This window comes from Mobula hypostoma, chromosome 1 (assembly GCF_963921235.1).
Source record: "Mobula hypostoma chromosome 1, sMobHyp1.1, whole genome shotgun sequence".
Taxonomy (NCBI): Eukaryota; Metazoa; Chordata; class Chondrichthyes; order Myliobatiformes; family Myliobatidae; genus Mobula; species Mobula hypostoma.
Window position 1 is genome coordinate 79,346,399 of NC_086097.1, and position 23,210 is coordinate 79,369,608.

General features: G+C 39.8%; 1 protein-coding gene across 4 annotated transcripts in view; it reads right to left on the minus strand.

Moving 5' to 3' along the window:
* LOC134348317 (protein PALS1-like) overlaps positions 1–23,210 on the minus strand; it is an 84,513-nt gene that overhangs the window by 51,334 nt on the left and 9,969 nt on the right. The window lies entirely within an intron of this gene.

Sequence of the window (23,210 nt, forward strand, 5' to 3'; positions counted from 1 at the left end):
TAGTTTTTTCTAACTAAATGGGAGGCACAATTGAGGTGGTTACCCCTCTCTTTTAACCTACTTTAAACTAAAGATTTTTCCTCATTCAGTCCTGAATGGCTGATAAATTCTTTTGAGATACGGGTTCTGTTCTAGACATCTTACAAAAACATCATCCCCAATCTACCTCATTAGGCCCTTTAAGAATATTGCATGTTTCAATGAAATCACCTCTCATTCTATTAATCAAGAGAGCACAAGTTCATCTCATCAGAGAACATTGTCCAACCATCCTGGGACACTATTTGGATCTGACCACAAGTATACTCTTCTTTAGTTAGGGAAACCAGCCTAGTATGCACAAATATTCCAGGAACAATTTCAAAAGAACAGTATATTCCAGATAAAACACTTTACCCTTTGCCTTCTTAATTTTTGATGTAATTGGATGTTAACTTATGTGATTTATGTTCAAGACAGTTCCCTCTGGACATCAGTATCTTTCAATCTGTCAACAAGATGGACCTACACTCTCCAGGTAATGTCACTGATGTATCAGATCCTGATAGAAATGGACAAGCTTACTGCTGAAAGACTTGATTCCTTTGCAAACAGCAAGGGGTTACATGTCAGAATATGAGATCAAGACTTTTAAATTAATACAAACAGAAATTCCATTGTGGATAGGAATTCACATCCATCTTGTGTAAAGAACCTCAGCTGTTGAGTTTCTTCACATTAGGGAATAGAGGAGTATGAAGATTAGGCATGAAAATAAATCCGAGGTGGACGATTAGCTACAAATATAATGAATAGTGAAGCAGGCTTAAGGGCTTTATAGCATATTTCTCTTATTCTTGATGTTTAGCTGCTAGTCATGTTAATAACTTGCCACCTGCTTAAAAATACTTCCCTCAGAATAGTGGTATGTAATTGAATCTGTAAGACAAGATCATGTTTTAGATATTAATATGAAGAGATTGAAATGACAAATCAAACTAAAAGAGAAACTTGGACCCGATTATATGAATACACACTGTCTGACAGTGTATGTTAATCCATTAATTTGAAGCAATTCAAGACACCAGCAGAAAGTAAATGTCATCACCTTTACAGGTAGGCAGAAATCGAAATAAAATTTAAATTTTACTTTGAGAAAATTGAACACAAGCCACTCATCCAACTGTCTTATCCTCAATTTCCACACTCGTTTTATGCTCTGTCCACCTTCAAGAAAGAGTACCTTGTGTCTTTCTTAAGTAAGTTGTTGTTGGTTGACTGAAATTTATCTGAACACTCTTCAATGAAAAATAAATTTTAAAAAAGTATATTTTAAGTTAAAAATACAAATCATGCCATAAGTTGGGGTAGTGCCAGTACCTGCCAAAATGTCAAGAATTCTGTGGTGAAAGCAAGGCATACTACTGATTCTTTTCTTTAAAGAAGCAAGCTGTTCAAACAATTTGAATATGAAATAATGTAACAAAATAAAACATGGAAGATCAACCTTTAAACAGATTTTAAAAACAATAGTATAATTACATGTTTTTAAGTGACAAAAGAAAGTGAACAAATAGAAGTTTGGTGCAATGAGTTAATGGTAAAACAAATGTGTCTGCATCTTTGTGTGAAGAAAAATAAACTGATTCACCAATACAATGCTTACCCTTCGAGAAAGATAAAACTTTCTTTTCACAGCAGACTTTTTAAATACTTTGCAATTCACTGAACACATTTACCTCATGGAATTAATACAAGCATAACAAAAGCAAGCATGACAATAGAAAGCATGCAATCATACTTTGCAAAAGTTCTCTAAAAAACAGTTCTCCAGGGATTCCCAACCTTTTTAATGCCAATGAGCACTATTATTTGAAGGGTCCATGGACCCATTATTTGAAGGGTCCATGGACCACAGGTTAGGAATCCCTATTCAATGCTAAGAATGTAGAAACAAACGGGTATTCCACCCACTCAGGTGATAGTGGCTGACCTCTCATCTAGTTTCCTACACTAACTCAAAGTTCAAAGTACATTCATTATCAAAATATGTATACATTATACAACCTTGAGCTTCATCTTCTAACAGGCAGCCATGAAACAAAGAAACCCAAAAGAACACATATATTAAAAAAAGTCCAGACACCCGATGTGCAGAGAGAAAAAGAACACAGCATGCAAACAATAACCACAAGCAAATAGTGTTCTGAGCTGAAATCTGCTCAGTCCCACAGTTCAGCATTGAGCCGAGTCGTGGAGCAATGATCTGAACTAGCCCACCCATTGCCTCAGCCCCTGACACCCTGACATTTTTCAGTCTGGCCCAGTGGCTAAATTGATGGATACACATTGGGTTCAATTGTCTCAATACACTCTGGTGCCAGGACCCCACTACCTCAATTTATCATCCTTTCCGACTCAGCTCTGTGCTTAAATCTCTGCCCCGAACCACTCTGGTGCCTCGACTCTCAATTCAGCCTGTAACCAACCTCTCTGATTCAGCCCTGCACACAAGTCTCCACCCAAACATCGAGTTCAGTTGATCTGGTACGCGCCAGTGTCCGGTCCTCACCGCTTCGATTCGTCTGTAACCAACTTTTCAGCTTCGGCACGACACTCTAAAAGTGCACGAAAGGCATGACGGTCGAACCTCAGGTCTCCCTCACTCTCGGTGACAGGCCCACCACAGTTCTACCACACTGAATTGCCTTCAAGTCCAAAGAGAACTGTATATTCCTCAATTCCTTTGACATTCAAAACTACATCAACCTCTTGGTGACCGAGCCCCTACAGCTCTTTTGGAAAAAGAACTCCAAAAATTCACTTACTTGCTCAATATCGCAAAAACAAAGCAGCCCGAAGGATCATCGGGGACCCAAGTCACCCCAACCACGAACTGTTCCAGCTGCTACTATCCAGGAAATGGTACCGCAGCATAAAAGCCAGGACCAACAGGTTCCAGGACAGCTTCTTCCACCAGGCCATCAGACTGATTAACTCATGCTGACACAACTGTATTTCTATGTTATACTGACTATCCTGTTGTACATACTGTTTATAAATTACTATAAATTGCACATTGCACATTTAGATGGAGACGTAACAAAGATTTTTACTCATGTATATGAAGGATGTAAGTAATAAAGTCAATTCAAATTGGTAAATCTTCCTTCCTGTTGCATATGTTTCAAAAATTTTCTAACATGAGTATCGGTACTCATAATAAATACAAATAGATCTTCAAGCTCTACGTGCACAGACTGGATGCTTCAGACCTTATGAAATTCAAGCAGCATAAGCTGCCTACTCAATGGAATCTCAGTCTGCTTCACAGTCGAATCGGGTCAAGCATATCAAGAGCTGTAGCACAGCCCAAGCCCTGCAGTGAAGTGCATACAAGAGCCTTTGCAGTGACGCTCATAGTCAAAATAAAAATACTTGGAACGTCAGCACTACTCAAACTTCAGAAGTTTAAAGTATTTAAAGTTGGTGATCAATAAAAGTCGAGTTTATTAATAAAACCAAAAACACTTCATTTACATAACCTTCTCCCTCAATTTGTAGAAATTAATCCTTATGATCTAATATCTAAAAGGGATATTTCACTTTGTCCTCAAAATTTATATCGTTCATCTATTTAACATACCCAGAAAAACAAAATATACATCAAAAAATCATTTTAAGCCCCATCTCAACTGCAGTACTAGATGGAATTCAACATAGCAGCCATGGAGAAATTATTTATTGTAGCTAGGACATCCAGGATACCCTAAAATGAGTGATAAATTATGGAAACATGGCTAACCTGTACTTTAATGTATTTATCTAATTTTGCTCCGCCTACTGAAATCCTTAACACATCTATAAATATCAATACTAAAATGTAGAATTTAGCCATTCATTTACTTTTGAAGAAAACAAATTAAAATTTCCAATTTTAAAACAATTTAACAATGCATTAATTTTGAAATTTTCACCTTTTTTCCCCCACCATCTTTTACCAATCACCAGAATCTCTATCAGACCTTTTATTTGCTGATGTATTCTCGCATTTTGATCATCCTTTTAATTAATTTGCTTCAACCTTGTCAGCCTTTTGGATTCTGAGATCTGCAGTTTTGACTGTCCACTGCTACTCTTGTAAAGTTCCTTTCCCCAGTATAAGATCCTGGTGAAGATCTACTTTCTTGTGACTACTTAACCTTTTCTTGTGTCCGTTGTTATCTGCTCATGTTCTATGAATTGCCTTGAGACATTTCACCAATTTGAAGGAACAGAATGAAATAGAAATAGTTCTGCTTCTAAAAATGTCCCGAGGACTAACTTTGCAATTACAGCAGTGCAAAGAAGTCACTTCAGTGGTTATACAACCAACATACATCAAAGTTGCTGGTGAACGCAGCAGGCCAGGCAGCATCTATAGGAAGAGGCGCAGTCGACGTTTCAGGCCGAGACCCTTCGTCAGGACTAACTGAAGGAAGAGTGAGTAAGGGATTTGAAAGCTGGAGGGGGAGGGGGAGATGCAAAATGATAGGAGAAGACAGGAGGGGGAGGGATAGAGCCGAGAGCTGGACAGGTGATAGGCAAAGGGGGGATACGAGAGGATCATGGGACAGGAGGCCTAGGGAGAAAGACGGGGGGGGGGGTGACCCAGAGGATGGGCAAGAGGTATATTCAGAGGGACAGAGGGAGAAAAAGGAGAGTGAGAGAAAGAATGTGTGCATAAAAATGAGTAACAGCTGGGGTACGAGGGGGAGGTGGGGCCTAGCGGAAGTTAGAGAAGTCAATGTTCATGCCATCAGGTTGGAGGCTACCCAGACGGAATATAAAGTGTTGTTCCTCCAACCTGAGTGTGGCTTCATCTTTACAGTAGAGGAGGCCGTGGATAGACATGTCAGAATGGGAATGGGATGTGGAATTAAAATGTGTGGCCACTGGGAGATCCTGCTTTCTCTGGCGGACAGAGCGTAGATGTTCAGCAAAGCGGTCTCCCAGTCTGCGTCGGGTCTCACCAATATATAAAAGGCCACATCGGGAGCACCGGACACAGTATATCACCCCAGTCGACTCACAGGTGAAGTGATGCCTCACCTGGAAGGACTGTTTGGGGCCCTGAATGGTGGTAAGGGAGGAAGTGTAAGGGCATGTGTAGCACTTGTTCCGCTTACACGGATAAGTGTCAGGAGGGAGATCAGTGGGGAGGGATGGGGGGGACGAATGGACAAGGGAGTTGTGTAGGGAGCGATCCCTGCGGAATGCAGAGAGGGGGGGGAGGGAAAGATGTGCTTAGTGGTGGGATCCCGTTGGAGGTGGCGGAAGTTACGGAGAATAATATGTTGGACCCGGAGGCTGGTGGGGTGGTAGGTGAGGACCAGGGGAACCCTATTCCTAGTGGGGTGGTGGGAGGATGGAGTGAGAGCAGATGTACGTGAAATGGAGGAGATGCGTTTAAGAGCAGAGTTGATAGTGGAGGAAGGGAAGCCCCTTTCTTTAAAAAATGAAGACATCTCCCTCGTCCTAGAATGAAAAGCCTCATCCTGAGAGCAGATGCGGCGGAGACGGAGGAATTGCGAGAAGGGGATGGCGTTTTTGCAAGAGACAGGGTGAGAAGAGGAATAGTCCAGATAGCTGTGAGTGCTGTCAGTGGTTATACTGTAGAACTCTTCTTATTTGTTATGTTTTAATAGACTAGTTCCAGCTGTCATTTTGTTTATTTTCAATTAAAGAAACGGTGTATTCAATGACCTCCCTGTAACACAAGAACATAAGAAAATAGAAACAGGGTAGAAACAGGGTTAAGCTGCTCAGCTCCATAACCCTACAATGCTTTTCAATATGATCATGACAATCTGCCTCAAGCCTTATCTCATCTTCACAGCAGTTCCTATAAACCTTAATCCTCTCATCTCCCTCCTCATTAAATATCTCCAGTGATCCAGCCTCCACAGCCCTCCAGGATGGGAAACACTAGATTCAACATCTTCTGCAATGCACTTGTTTTGAAATGACCATCTTGTATCCATGCCTGCCTTCGGTTAGTAATTTAAACAGGAGGTAAGCTAGCCCACAAGAGAGACTATGCACGCATAAACCTGTCATCATTTCCAACATCCCAAATCAGATCTACAGCAATATGGCCAAGTTTCTCAGTTGTACCAGAACACCAGAAAAGTTTAAAACCGGAAGAACAGCATTAACCTAGACACAGATTGGAGAAATTAGTAATTTCTCAGCAAAACAATCTTGCAAAGTCCTCCTCATAAAACGGGGCAGTGCTGTCTAATTTGGCAGAGCTGTCTTACAGACAAACCAAGCAACAGCCTGAGTCAACACAAAAGCAATACCTTCCAGATGGCATGTCAGACACCTCCATCACAAACGCTGGGTATGCTCTTTCCCTGAGCAGAACAAGCCCACATAAGCAACTGGTACTGTGGTATACAGAGGGAGGGGTAGGCCTCAACTCTGACTCTAGGCTCACCCACTTACTTGGGTTCTTATTCTGAACACTTTTGTAGGCAGCACAACTAGTAAGATGGAAATAGATTAATACCTCAGGGACTTCAAATCCATCTTCAAGAGGGAATTGGCAGCACCACCACTGATGAGGCCAGTCAAGTCCCACAAGTCCAAAAAAATAAATTTCCAGATTGGATCTATGATTGAGAAGTTGCAGAACCTGGGTCTCTGTACCTCCCTCTGCAATTGGATCCTCGACTTCCCAACCAGAAGACCACAATCTGTGTGGATTGGTGATAACATACCCTCCTCACTGACGATCAACACTGGCGCACCTCAGGGATGTGTGCTTAGCCCACTGCTCTACTCTCTATATACTATATACCTATGACTGTGTGGCGAGGCATAGCTCAAATACCATCTATAAATTTACTGACGATACAACCACTGTTGGTAGAATCTTAGATGGTGACGAGAGGGCATACAGGAGTGAGATATGCCAACTAGTGAAGTGGTGCTGCAGCAACAACCTGGCATTCAACATCAGTAAGATGAAAGAGCTGATTGTGGACTTCAGGAAGGGTAAGACGAAGGAACACATACCAATCCTCATAGAGGGATCAGAAGTGGAGAATGTGAGCAGCTTCAAGTTCCTGGGTGTCAAGATCTCTGAGGATCTAACCTGGTCCCAACATACCGATTCCGTTATAAAGAAGGCAAGACAGTGACTATACTAGGAGTTTGAAGAGAGTTGACACGTCAACAAATATACTTAAAAACTTCCATAGTTGTACCGTGGAGAGCATTCTGACTGGCGGCATCACTGTCTGGTATGGAGGGGCTACTGCAGTACCGAAAGAAGCTGCAGAAGGTTGTAAATCTAGTCAGCTCCATCTTGGGCACTAGCCTACAAAGTACCCAGGTCATCTTTAGGGAGCGGTGTCTCAGAAAGGTAGCGTCCATTATTAAAGATTTCCAGCACCCAGGGCATGCCCTTTTCTCACTGTTACCATCAGGTAAGAGGTAGAGGAGCCTTAAGGCACACACTGAGCGATTCAGGAACAGCTTCTTCCTCTCTGCCATCCAATTCCTAAATGGACATTGAGTTTTTGGATGCTACCTCACTTTTTTTTTTAAATATACAGTATTTCTGTCTTGCATGCTTTTTAAAAATCTATTTCATATACATCATTTATTTACTTGTTTATTTATTATTTTTAAAAATTCTCTGCTAGATTATGTATTGCATTGAACTGCTGCCAAGTTAACAAATTTCACATCACATGCCGGTGATAATAAACCTGATTCTGATTCTGACAGGAAAGAATAAAACTATCTAACCTTATCATTACAAATCCATCTTCTGCAGATGCGTCCATCTCAGATAGCACTGCCCACTACAAAGTCTCGTGGAGACAAATTCTCATATTCACATCCAGGAAATCCCTTCATGTGGTGTCAGAGAGATATGTGTCAAGTTTCCATCTTTTCACATTTTACTGTAATGATTTAGAAGAGGGAAATCAAAGGTAATCAATGTTTAAATTTTCAACAAAGTTATGGATATTGTGGACTGTGGAAAGGATGTGTAATGCAGAAAAGTTTCTGGGGATATAGACAGGCTAAGTGAGTAGGCCAAGACATGACAGATGGAAGAATAATGTAAAAGAATATGAAGTCATCTGCTCTGATGGAAAAAGAATAGAAAGCAGAATTTACTTTATTAAAAACATTACAGGAACTTGCAAAATCAGAGGGACTTGAGTGACCTCATACACATATAATTGCAATATCAATTTGTAGTTTCAAATAATAATTAGAAAGGCAAGTAACATAATGGTCTTTGACTCAAATCCTCTTGCTCCAAGTATAGGGTAGATGTCTTCCTCCAATTGTAGAAAATTTTTAGGGGACACCTGGGCCTACTGAGTGTTTTAGGCATTTTTGGTTATTTTATCTAATGAGACGGCAACAGAAGACATACTGGTGATTGAGTATGTACAATGACCAGATTCCTGGAAATATATGAGGAAAGATTAAACACTCTGAGCCTGTAGTCTCAAGAAAAAAATGAAGAGATGATGAACTCATTGAAATGTACAAAATCCTTAAAAGGTTTGACAGGATATATGCAGAGTTGATTATTTCCTCTGCTTTATGAATGGAGAACCAGGATCACAGTCTCAAAAACAAGGCTGGCTTTGAAATTAATAAAACACATGCATCTGTCTGAATTACCCTCATCTTGCAGCCATTTTTAATAAATGTGAAATATCCTTAAGCATGAAGCAGAAATTTTAGTACAGGTGGCCCCCGTTTTCCGAACGTTTGCTTTATGACACCTCGCTGTTACAAAAGACCTACATTAGTTACCTGTTTTCGCTAACAGAAGGTGTTTTCACTGTTACGGAAAAAGGCATCGCGCGTCCGAACAGCCAAGCTCCTCCCCCGGAACTGCATTCTAGCCGGCATTGCTTAAACACATGCTTTATCTCGATTTATTTTGTGCATCTGTTAGCAAGATAAGCTCTAAGGTATCGGAAAAGCCTAAAAGAGCAGGTGTTACACTTAGCGTAAAACTAGACATAATTAAGTGTTTCGATCGTGGTGAATGAAGTAAGGACATTGTCCGCGCGTTGAATCTGCCTGCATCCACCATTCGCACTATTTATACACAGAGAGAAAGAATATTGAAAGCTGACGATGTTATTGTTGGTTCTGCTCGTAGCAAAGTGGTCTCTTAGTCGGCATCCAATAATGGATAAAATGGAAAGTCTATTGCTTGAGTGGATTGATGGGTGTACAAAGCGCAGTGTTCCGTTAAGTTTTCTTATACTTAAGGAGAAATCAGTCAGTCTTTTTAGTAAGCTGAAACAGAAAGCACTGGACAATGGTGATGAAAGTGTTGCGAAAGTGGAATTTAAAGGTAGTCACGGGTGGTTTGATCGGTTTCTGAGGCGAGGGCAGCTTCATAGTTTAAGCAGTGGTCCCCAACCTCCGGGCTGCGGACCGATACATTGCCGCGAAGCATGCAGTGGTGCAGCGGTAGTCGGAACGCATCCGGCACATCTTTAAGAAAAAAGCCGAAATAAACAAGCTAATTAATTAGGTGCCACCCAGCACATAAATGTCAGCCCAGATCAGAGGCAATTGCCGACTGCGTCAGGTGGTTATTCGTATAAGCAAGTGTTTAACTGTGACGAAACTGCAATTGATTGGAGTCTTCCCGATTCCGGTAAGTGAAACTACACTATACATACATTATTTCTACTTTATATAGGCTGTGTATTTTTATGTGTTATTTGGTATAATTTGACAGCTTCATAGCTTAAAGGTTACTGGAGAGAGTGTTTCTGCCGAGAGCGCTTCTGCGAGATTTCCCCTGTGTTAGACAGTGCTGCAGAAAAGTATTTCTACTTTATATAGGCTGTGTATTTATCATACCATTCCTGCTTTTACTATGTGTTACTGTTATTTTAGGTTTTATGAGTTATTTGGCATGATTTTGCAGGTTTTTTTTTGGATCTGGGAACGCTCAAAAATTTTTCCCATATTAATAAATGGTAATTGTTTATTCACTTTATGACATTCCAGCTTACAAACCGTTTCATAGGAACACTCTACCTTCGGATAGTGGGGGAAACTTGTACAAAAACATTTGAAGTTAAAACTGACATGACTAATAACATGGTAACAGATTGCAGTGAAAATCACAAGGCCACTAAATGGTGTAAGATCCAATTTCAAAACAATGCTACTTCAATTACAGCACCTGATCTGTCTGAAAGGAGCAACCACCTTGGACTTTAACAGCTTCAGCTCAGAACAAGAGGGGTAGTTAAATTTAGGACTGCAACACAAACATAACTTCAAGTTTAGGGCTATATTGTTCAACATGCAGTTACTGGAAAAACTTTCAGGATTCAAATTTTTTTTTCCAGGCTGTAGCTCAAACATCAGAAGGGCTTGCTGCATAGTGACCAAGCCATCTCCCAACCATTAAGCCAAGGTGGCCATTCACAAGTTAGGCAGCAAGCCCTTACCGACTGGCAGCTCTCCTTCCGAGAAAATTCCCACACCCTGCAGTCTTTGGAAAAGGATTACAGGTGTGCGCTGCTTAACGTCCATTCAGACAATGTCCGATCGTATATTGCCCCCTCAGAGTATTATTGTCAGAGTAACTGTTTGCCCAACATAGCAGGTGATGAGATAAAAAAAAAGGAGACAAAGACTGTGCCTTTAATGAATGTATGGTCAACAAATTACAGATGAAAGAAATCACAGTATCTTTTGATTTGTTTATGACATACAAATCACTTTTGTTTTTAAAAACTATTATCCCTTCAGTTTGAGTTCTAACAAAGAGTCAAATTGAAGGACACTGCAAAATTGTGTTTCTAATCTGTTTATTTGCCTTAAGGATTTTGCTAAAGTGAACAAGTGGGTATATCTAAGTGTGATCACTTTTATAACTAGGTATGTATATTAAAAATACACCTGCTAAATACTAACTGTGAAATCATTTTCCAAAATATTCATTGGGTTGGGCTTTGTGCAATCGATACTACAAGCTCTCACCATATTTCTGCTTTCAGGAAGCTCCAATTACCATGAACAATTGATTATCACATCAGGAAGAATTATTTAAACATAAAAAGTTATCAGTAACAAACATCATTATTCATAAAGTTCTATTAAACACAATGAATATTAATGCAATTACTAAAAACTAAACAGCATCACAAGACTACAAGACATAGCAGAAGAATTATAACCCATTTGACTCATTGATTCTGCTCCGCCATTCCATCATAGCTGATTTATTATCCCTCTAAACCCCATTTTCTTGTCTTCTCCTCATAACCTCTGATACCATGAGTGATCAAGAATGTATTCATCTCCACTTTAAACATACCCAATGCCTTGGCCTCCACAGCCATCTGCGGCAATGAATTCCAGAGACTCACCACCCCCTAGACAAAGAAATTCCTCATCTCTGTTCTGAAGAGATGTCCTTATTCTGAGTCCGTGCACTCTGGTCCTAAACTCCCTTTAGGAAATAACTTTCCTTTCAATATTCGTTAGGTTTCAAAGAGATCCCCCCTCATTCTTCTAAACTCCAGTGAGTACAAGCCCAGAACCTTCAAACACTCCTCATACGTTAACCCTTTCATTTCAGGGATCATTCTTATGAACCTCCTCTGGACCCTCTCCAGTGTCAGCACATCTTCTCTCAGTTAAGTGGCTCCAAAACTGCTCACGATACTCCAAGTGCTGTCTGACCAACACCTTATAAAGCCTCAGCATTACATCCTTGCTGCTATATTCTAGTCCTCTGAAAATCAATGCTAACATTGCATTTGTCTTCCTTACCACTGACCCAACCTGCAAATTAACCTTTAAGGAATCCTGCACAAGGACTCCCAAGTCCCTTTGCACCTCTGATTTTTGAATTTTCTCTCCATTTAGAAAATAATCTATGCCTTTATTCCTTCTACCAAAGTGCATGACCATATATGTCCCTGCACTATATTCCATCTGTCAATTTTTTGCCATTCTCCCAACTTGTCTATCTTTTTGGAGACTCCCTGCTTCCTCACATTACCTGCCACTCAACCTATCTTAGTATTGTTCACAAACTTGGCAACAAATCCATCAATTCTGTCATCCAAATCATTGACATATAAACGTGAATAGTTACTGGCAGCTAACCAGAAAAGGCGCCTTTTATTCCTATTCTCTGCTTCCTGCCAGTCAGCCAAACTTCTGTCCAAGCTAGTATCTTTCCTGGAATACCATGGGCTTTTATCTTGTTAAGCAGCCTACTGTGCGGCACCTTGTCAAAGGCCTTCTGAAAATCCTTCACATACATGGGTAGTAAAAATCTTTACGTTACGTCTCCATCTAAATGTGCAATGTGCAATCATAGTAATTTATAATAAATAGAACAGTCAGTGTAATATAGAGTACTCTCAAATCAGCGCGAGTTGATCAGTCTGATGGCCTGGTGGAAGAAGTTGTCCTGGATCCTGTTGGTCCTGGCTTTTATGCTGCTGCATGTTATTTCCTCAAAGCATTCAAACAGTTTGTCAGGCAAGATTTCCTTTTAAGGAAAGCATGCTGACTTTAGCCTACTTTATCATGTGCCTCCAAGCTCCCAAAAGGTCATCCGTAATAATGGACTTCAAAATCTTTCCAATCACTGAAGCCAGGCTAACTGGGCTATAATTTTCTTTCTTTTGCTGCCATCCCTTCTTAAAGAATGGAGTCAAATTTGCAAATTTCCAATCCCCGGGAAGCATTCCAGAATCCAGAATTTTATATATTTTATAATATATAATATTTATATTATAATAGTATATTACTAATGCCTCCACAATCTCCTTCAGAACCATGGGGTGTAGTCCATCTGGTCCAGCTGATTTATCTAGCTTCTGACTTTTCAGCTTCCCCAGCACCTTCTTCTTAGTAACAGCAACTTCACTCACTTCTGTACCCTGATACTTGAATTCCTGGCATACTGATTGTCTTCTACAGTGAAAACTGACACAAAATACTTAAATTCTTCCACCGTTTCTTTGTCCCCAATTACTACCTTACCAATGTCATTTGTCAGCAGTTCCGATATCCACTCTCACCTCTTCTAAAAAAAACTTCTTGTACTTTTTTTTAATATATTATTGGCCAGCTTATCTTCATATATCAACTTTTCTTTCCTTACGGCTTTTTTAATGGCCTTCTATTGGTTTTTAAAATGCTTCCCAGTCCTCTAACTTTCCACTAATTTTCCCTATATTACATGTCCTCTCTTTTGCTTTTATGCTGTCTTTTACTTCCCTTGTCAGCCATGATCCTCCCTTTAGAATACTTCTTTGGGATGTATCTATCCTGAGACCTGTAGAAGGGTCTCGGCCTGAAACGTTGACTGCTTATTCATTTCCATAGATGCTGCCTGACCTATTGAGTTCCTCCAGTATTTTGTGTGTTGCAGTGTACCTATCCCTGCGTCTTCCAAATTGATCAAAAAAAACCCAGCCATTGTTGTTCTGCCGTCATCTCTGCTAGTGTTCCCTTCCAAACAAACTAGCTTTTCTCTCTCATCCTACTAATCCTGCATTCAGATAGTTAATATGATCAAGTGGAGATATTATTCACTTTTTCATATCATCACACTTCATTTAAACTGTGCTCCCCTTTTCAAGCTGAACATGAAGTTAACTGCAAAGGCACAAGATGGCAGAGAACAAATTCCATTTTGAATGAACAATTTATTCTGAACACAAAGACAAATTGCCTGAACTATTTGGATCAAAGTCAAAAATGTATTTGAAATGCATAATTAAGATTTTGGTATGCAGTATATTTCTAAATTTAATTATTTTATGAATTTCAGCCCAGAACTGTCAATGTGGTTTTGATGTATCAAGATAGGCTGATCCAGAAGACTGAGTTGCATGAGATCCACAATGACTTGCCTGTTTGGATTCTGAATTAGCTTGTCTATAGAAGACAAGGGTTGTGGTTGATTCTGGGCTGGAGGTCCTTGAGTAGTGATGTTCCGCCAAGGATCCATACTGAAACTGTTTGTCAAATGACTTGGAAGAAAATGTGGATGGGCAGGTTAGTAAGCTCACAGAGGACACAAAGGTGGTGTTGTGAATAGCATAGAAAATTGCTAAAAGATAGAGCAGAGTAATCAATTGCATATTTAAGTGAAGAAATGGTAGATGGAGTTTAACCTGGGCAAGTGAGCTTGCTGCACTTTGAGAGATCAAATATAAAGAGGAAGTACAGATTTGATGGCAGGACTCTTAAAAGTGTACAAAGGAATCTTGGGTCCAAGTCTATAGCTCTCAGAGTGACCACACAAGTTGATTTGGTGGTAGAGAAGGCGTCATTAGTCAAGACAGAGTTCAAGAGTCAGGAAGTTATGTTGCAGCTTTATAGAACTCTAGTTAGGCCTGTATCAGGAGTATTACATTCATTTCTGGTCACCCCATTATAGGAAGGATGATGAAGTTCTGAAGAGGGTGCAGAAGTAGTTTACCAGGATGGATGAGAGGGTAAGAAGAGGTTAGACAAACTAGTGTTCTTCTCTCTGGAGCAGCAGAAGTTGAGGAAAGACCTGACAAAAGTTTGTATATTTATATGAGGCATAGACAGTTGGTAAATGTCTAACATCAAAGGTCCTGCATTTAGGTGAGAGGGATTAATTTCAAAGGAGATGTGACTTTTAGGAGTGTTCTATGAATGAGTTTCTATGAAGCAATAAACACATCTCCATACAATTCTAATTATTTGAATGCCTGATCTTCCAGTGAAATAATGGGGAAACCTTTAGAGGTGGTTTCTGGACATTCCTGATTAATCTATGTTAACGTATACATTGCTACAGGGTATTTGAAGGATATGAATTAGGAGTATAGCACTCTGCTCACCATTTAATCAAAATAATCTTATCTCAGGCCAAGGTCTTTGAATTAAAACAAACTCTTTCCACAGATGCCTCTTTTTGTACAAAGTATTTCTAGCACTGTTTCATGGTACTGATTTTGGTGAAATTTGGTCAGCTGTTTGTTATACAGGATACACAAAATGAAAGGCAGCAGCAAGTTTATTATTCTAATAGTAATGTAAAACGATGGAATTGAACAGGTTTCCCATTTTTTTAACTTGAATTTACCATATTGATTTACATTCAGCTCTACCTCATCTTTACCCATCTTCAACATTCCATTTCCAAAGGCCCTTCGCCCAGTGGAATAGAAACCCTTTCCAATCCTATCTTCAGCCATACAACAAATATATGTCCCATGTTACCAATTGCATTGGTAATCATCTAACACTGAACCACTTCAATCTCACTTGTAATACAGAGAGATGTGCTTCTGGTAGATACATACACACACACACACACACACAAATTAAGACTTTCCCTTCAACAACATCAACTATTTCTTACCAGCTAAGATAATCTACAAACGAAACTACTCATTCTCCTTTCATACTTCACTGCAAAGGTAAGCAAAGTCTGGTTTCGATGCATTGTTTCAATCCAGGACTCATCTTCCATTAAATCATAGCATTCTACTTCTGGCAGCCTGCCATCAGTTGGCTAATCTTTAAAATCGCTTTCTCTAAATCTTTTCCCCTCTACATTGCTTGCATCTTTTTCTTGATCACATAAAGAAGTTGGCTAAAGAATGGCAAATGGATTTTAACACAGATTAATGTGAGGTGATGCATTTCAGTAAATTAAACTAGTGTGGGACTTGTACTATGAACGGTAGGGCATTACAAGGAGTAATGGAACATAGGGACCTAGGAATACAAGTACATCGTTCAATGGAAGTGGCATCATAGGTAGACAGGGTGGCAAAAAGGGTGCTTTGCATGCTGAACTTCATCAGTGAGAGTACTGAATATAGATATTATTTCATAGTTATACACGTCATTGGTGAGACAGCACTCGGAGTACTGTGCACAGTTTTGGTCACCATGTTAGAGGGAAAATATGGTTAAACTGGAAAGAGTGAAGAAAAGATTTACAAGGATGTTGTCAGGATACAGAGCCCAAGTTATATGTCTTTATACTTTGGAATGTAGGAGAAGGAGAGGTGACCTTATCAAAATGCTTTAAGTTATGAGATATAGATAAGGTAGTTGATAAAGTCTTTATGGTAGGTAAGTCCAAAACTAGGGGGTATAGACTTAGCGTGAGAGGGGAAAGATTTAAAACAGGGGCTCCCAACTTGGACTCCATAGACTCCTTGCTTAATGCTGCTGGTCCACTGCTGTGGGCGGAGATAAAATGGCACCAGAGAGCAACTTCTTTAAGCTCATCTGCGAAAGATTAAATTCCTCTCTTTAATGTCTCTTTTTCCTTTTTTTAAAAAATAGAACAGTGGCTGGGTTCTGTAGGAGGCTGTTATCTACAACTGCACTCTAACTGTGGTTCTTCACAGCGGTGGGTTCCTGCTCCCAGAGCTCGCTGACCATCCGTTTTTGACACCTCCAGGATCAGCCTGGAGGCATGTGCTTTGTACAGCTCTGCAAACTCAATTCCTCACATGTCAGCAACTGAAATGTCATGGGAGATTGGACGCCGTGAAAACAGATGCAGCTATTGGAGCTCTCTGTACTTGAGCGATCTTGCCCTCTCTCCTGTCTATGGTGACGGGGGAGTTTGCTGCCAATTCTCGAGTCAGAGGAACTGAAATAAAAGTGACGCTGCAGACTGTAATATCATAATAGCGAGCTATTTGTTGCTCCTCCCTCTTGCTGTGGAAGGGGCGACACCTCTCTGTCCCTTGTTTGTGAGCCTATGGCATGTTGAATCGTTAGGTAAAGAACGGTTATTGGTAGTCTGCAGATCATGCTCTCTTTGGGGGCTTTGCTATTGCTTGCTTGGTGGGCACTAATGCTTCTTGCTGCAACAAGTGGGGCTGGGGAGGGGGAAGGTTGATGCTTTTGCTGCTGCTTGTGTGTGGGAGAGGGAGGGGAGCTTTGAAGGGGGGGTTCTAACATATTTCTGTCATTCATTATCTGGGGTTTTCATCTGTTTTGTGGGTGTCTACTGAGAATAAGAATTTGTACGTTGTGTACTATATACATTGCCTGATATTAAATGGAACCATTGAAACATGGCATATAAAAGGCTGTGAACCCTTCATTTAAAAAGAATCTGAGGGGCAACTTTTTCCATACAATTGATGGTGAGCATATGAACTAAGAAGCCAGAGGGAATGGATGTGCAGATACAATGGTATCACTTAGTGGACCCATCATATAATGGCAAAGAAAGCACGATAGCATCTTTATTTCTTCAAGAGTCAGCGGAGATTTGGCATGTTATCAAAAACCTTGGCAAACTTCTATAGATGTGTACTGACAGGCTGCATTTCAGCCTGGTACATGAACACCGATGCCTTTGAGCAAAAAATCCTAAAAAAGTAGCGGATTCAGCCCAGTACAACACAGGTAAAACCCTCCCAACCATTGAGCACATCTATATGAAACATTGTCATAAAAAAGCAGCATCCATTACCAAAGATCCTCACCACTCCAGCAATGCTCTTTCCTCGCTGCTGCCATCAGGCAAAAGGTACAGTTGCCCAGGACTCACACCACCAAGGTTCAAGAACAGATACTACCCCTCAACCATTTGAGCAAAAAATCCTAAAAAAGTAGCGGATTCAGCCCAGTACAACACAGGTAAAACCCTCCCAACCATTGAGCACATCTATATGAAGCATTGTCATAAAAAAGCAGCATCCATTACCAAAGATCCTCACCACTCCAGCAATGCTCTTTCCTCGCTGCTGCCATCAGGCAAAAGGTACAGTTGCCCAGGACTCACACCACCAGGTTCAAGAACAGATACTACCCCTCAACCATCAGGCTCTTGAACAAAAGGGGATAACTACACTCAATCTACCTCTGGTGTTCCCACAGCCAATGGTCTCACATTAAGGACTCTTTATCTTGTTATTTCATACTCATTATTTATTGCTATTTATTTATATTTGCACAATTTGTTGTTCATTGATCCTGTAAACAGTTACTTTTCTATAGATTTGCTAGGTATGTCTGCAAGAAAAAGCAGCTCAGGGTTAACTGGTGACATGCATGAACTCTGATAATAAATTTCACTTTGAACTTTAAGCATGTGGTAACCTGCATCAGTGACTATTGTCCAGTAGCAATTACATCCACTGTGATGAAGTGTTGAGAGGTCGGTGATGAAACATATCAGAGGAGCAAGTTGGATCCGCTCCAATTCACCTACTGTCATAACAGGTCAACAGCAGATGCTATTTCATTGCCTCTTCACTCAGCCTTGGAACATCTGAACAGTGAAGATGCATACTATGGCTCGGCATTCAATACTATCATCTCCTCAAAAGTAGTCAATAAGCTCCAAGACCAGGCCTCAGTATCTTCTTGTGCAACTGGATCTTTGATTTCCTCACTTGCAAACCTCAGTCAGTTCAGGTTGGTAACAACATCATTTCCACAACACTATCAGCACAAGTGCACTGTTAGGCTGGATGCTCAGGCCCCTGCTCTACTCACTCTATACCTAGGACTGTGACGCTAAGCACAGCTCCAACGCCCTATAGGAGGGAGTTTGAGAATCTGAATCAATGGTGCCACAAGAACAACCTCTCACTCAATGTCAACAAAACCAAAGAGCTGATTATTAAATACAAGAGGAGGAAACTGGAGGTCCAAGAGCAAGTGCTCAGTAGGGGGTCAGAGTTGGGAAAGGTCAGTAACTTTAGATGCCTTGGTGTTATCATTTCAAAGGATCTGTCTTGGGTCCAGCACACAAGTGCCATTACAAAGAAGGCAAAGCAGCATCCCTACATTCTTAGCATCAACTAAAATTTTGAAAAACTTCTATAGATACATGGTGGAGCAATCACTGATTGGATATACAACAGCCTACAAAAGGTAGTGGATGCAGCCCAGTCTATTGCAGTTATAGCCCTCTCCACCATTGAGCACATGTATAAGGAGCGCTGTCACAGAAAAGCAGCATCCATCAAGGACCCTACCAAACAGGCCATGCTCTCTTCTCACACCTGCCATCAGGAAGGAAGTACAGGAACCTTAAGACCCACAGCACTAGATTTAGGAACAGTTATTACCCCTCAACCATTAGCCCCCGAACCAGAGTAGATAACTTTATTCACCCCAAGTCTGAGCTGCTTCCACAACTTATGGGCTCACTTTCAAGGACTCTACAACTCATATTCTCAATATTAGTTATTACTTATTTATCTATTATTATTTTGTTTTTTCTTTTTGTATTTGCAAAATCTGTTGCCTTTTGCACATTGGTTGTTTGTGTGTGCAGTCTTTTGTTGATTCTATTGTGTTTCTTTGCATTTACTGTGAATGCCCACAAGAAAATGAATCTCAGGCTAATATATGGTGACATATATAGTATGTACTTTAATAATAAAGTTACTTTGCATTTTGCATAGATCTATGGAGGTATGTGTCATAGCAGGATATGCTGAATGTAGGTGCTCATTAGGGGGTCAGACTAGCAACTAGCTGGGTGGACAACCTGTTTGGTGTGGACTAGCTAAGCCAAAGGGCCTACATCCACACTGTTTTGCTCTATGACTCTGATTCCAAGAAGCACCTGTAAATGAACCTCTTTGACTGGTATTTTATAAAATTCTCCATATCCTTTTACATGGTCAAAGTCTCATCAATAATGGTCTATGAAGTAAATGGTCACTACAGTGAAAATGCTGTACAAATAGCAGTTAAATGTTATAGAAATACAGAAATGCAGAAACTCACAAAAATACAACTTTATAAAGGCATTGCTTATAAAAGATTTGCTTAATACATGAAGTTTTTTTAAAATTAGATCCACATATTTGCAAACTTGCACATGATTAACAACCAACCAGATAACTTGCACTCAATGCCATAGTAACACTAATAGTGGCTCTGCAGTGCCATGCACAGATGTTATTTGGATTGTACTGCTGATCACATTACAGTCAGCAACAAAGCATTTCCATGCACGCCAACTTAAATAGCTAATCAATTGCAGTACGATAAGTGGCTCTCCTTTGCTTTTATATAAAAATAATTTTAAGAACATTTCAGAATCCCGTCTCACAGACAGCGCACTGCATCCATCCAACGAACATTCCTCTTACCCACATCCAACCCATTGTTCCTTCTACCTCACAGAGGCACCACTATCACTGGCCCCTTCCTGTGACCCCCTTCCAATCTTAAACTTTTACTCAGCTCCAATAGATGTCTCTTTACCACAAACCCCTGAACACTATTTTCTTTTACACTTAGCATGCACAGAGATGGTCTTACTCCAGCTTCACTCACTGATGAATTTAAACAGCAGGCTCAGGACCAAAATAATTGCTGACATATTGCACAAAATGACTAAACACATCTTGGAATACCAATGAATTTCTAGATCAAACTAATTCTGCTGGTTCATGTGAATTATTACTGAAGGCACACAACCTAAAATTAGATTCAGGCTATTTAAGAAACGTGTATAAATATGACATTTTCAAATTCTATTCTACAAATTACAATTAATGTGCACACAGTATACAAATATGTCAAATTGTTGTATTCTTATGTTATTCATAAATCATAACACAAGGATGGGCACTTCAAATTCAAAGGTGACACATAGAACTATTAAAAATCCAACACTAAAAATAAAAGGTATGCTACAGCTTAATAATACATTTTAAAAAAAAAAGTTTTCATTCATTTGCTCATTCCTCAGCTACAGTATGGTGATATTGTTGTCACTTCAAACTTAGGTTAGTACAAAGATTCTGATTTATTATCATGGTCCTTGCAACTTTAGAAAATGGGAAAAATAGATTGTAGTTATTGTACCTTAGCTGCAGCTTGAATACAACAGCAGATTGCATTATTTACAGCAAACACAAGTCAATAAATATTATCATGCTTTGCTTTTGTATGAATGTCTTTAATTCAAGAGTGAGAACAATTGTAAACAGTTGAGAATTTAGAAAAATCTCTGCTCTCTCTCAAACTCAAAATAACCTTAGATCCAAGATCTCAAGAGGAACTTAATGTTCAGAATGTTCCCTTTGTTACCAGTATAAATGTAACTTCAATGGTACAACGTTGGGGCAATTAACATACTGCTATTTTATAATCACTCTATTATAAATTCCTGGCATAAAACAAATGGGTTCTGGGAATATAAAAATAAGTGAAGGGTTAAATAATTAGGACAAATTATTAAAAACTATTTCAGTTCTATTCCACTTTTAAAGATCTAGGTTGAGAGATTAAATTGGGGAAGCCAGAATAACATAACAAAAGCAAAATATTATGGGGTGGAAGTCTGAAGCAAAAGTAAAAAGAACATGGTGGAAATACTCAACAAGTCAGACAACTTATGAAGCAATGTTACCATTCTGAGAAATTAACTTGTGTTTATCACTCCAAAGGTTCTGTCCGAGCTTTCCCTGCTCTTATTTTAACAACAATGTTTACCTTTGATTCAGGAGCTTTAAGATCATATGGCAGGACATTATTACTGCCCCTCCTAAAGGTATTCCTGAGATTTACTAGTACAGTGGCTATTTGAATAATAAAATGTTCACAAACCTAAGTGTTGATAAAAATGATACTCCAAATAACTCCTCATGACCCACTGATTTTCCTTCCTCTCACAATCACTAAGACATAGAGTCAAAGAACACTACAGCACAGAAAAAGACCCTTTGGCCACTCTAGTCCAGGACGAACTGTTATTCGCCTAGTCCTATCAGCTTGCCACCTTGAACATGGCCCTCCATACCCCTTCCATCCTTGGATTTATCCAAGCTTCTCACATGTTGCACATGAACTCACATTTACCACTTCTGCTGGCAGTTTGTTCCACACTCACACCACCCTGAGTAAAGAAGTTTCCTCTCAGAAACCTCTTAAACATTTCACCTTTCACCCTTAACCTATGAACTCTAGTTCTAGTCTCACCCAACCTCATTTACTCTATCTACACCTCTCATAATTCTGTATACCTCCATCAAATCTCTGCTCAAATCTACACTCTTTGGAGTAAAGTCCTATCCTATTCAACATTTACCTACAACTCAGGTCCTCGAATCCAAGCAACATCTTGTAAATTTTCTCTATACTTTTTCAATTTTTTTGAATGCTTTCCTGTAGGTAAGTGACCAGAACTGCACATAATAATCCATATTTGGGCTCACCAACGTCTTAAGACAACTTCAAACATCTCTACTTCTATCTGTGACAACACCTACCATTCACTGTGCAAGCCCTACTCTGGTTTGTCCTCGCAAAGTGCAAGACTTCACACTTCTCTGCATTAAATTCCATCTGCCATTGTTCAGTTCATTTTTCCAGCAGGTCCGGATCCCACCGCAAGCTTTGATAACCTTCCTCACTGTCCACTACACCCCCAATCTTGGTGTCATCCGAAAATCTGTTTATCTAGTTTACCACATTATCACCTAAATTATTAATAAAGATAATAAACAGCCACAGACCCAACACAGATCCTGTAGCACATCACAGTCACAGGGCACCAGTCAGAGAGGCAACCATTTACTAGAACTCTCTAGCTTCTCTCATTAAACCCAGTTTTAATCCAATTTACTATTTCATCCTGAATACCAAGTGACTAAACCTTCTTGACCAGGCTCCCATATGGGACTTTGTGAAAGACCTTACTAAAGTCCATGTAAACAACATCCATTGCCTTTCCTTCACCAACTTTCCTGGTAACATCCTCGAAAGACTCTATAAGATTGGTTAGACATGACCTACCACAAACAAAGCTGTGTGACTATCCCTAATCAGGCCCTGTCTAACTGAATACATATATATCTATTCTTTCAATCATGAGATTAAACTTTGCTACAACTTGCTCTACAAAAATTTGGGTCTCGGTTTTGGGTTTTTAAAAATTTTAAACCAATTCATATAATCTTTACATCCTCAATTCCACACATCCACTTACTTGCTTTGTACAGATGTTCTCATCCCAATGATGTTCTATGAGCTGCACTGTTCAAAAAGCAGTGATTTTTGTCACTGATAGTTGGAAAGAAATAAGCAACAAGATAATTCAGAACTGCTTTGCTCACTATAGTTTCATGCATTCAGGCTTGGATATGCCAGAAATGGCTAGGAGTGAAAATGAAATGATTTCACTACTTCAACAAGTTAGCAACTACAAAGAATTTGAAGTATAGACA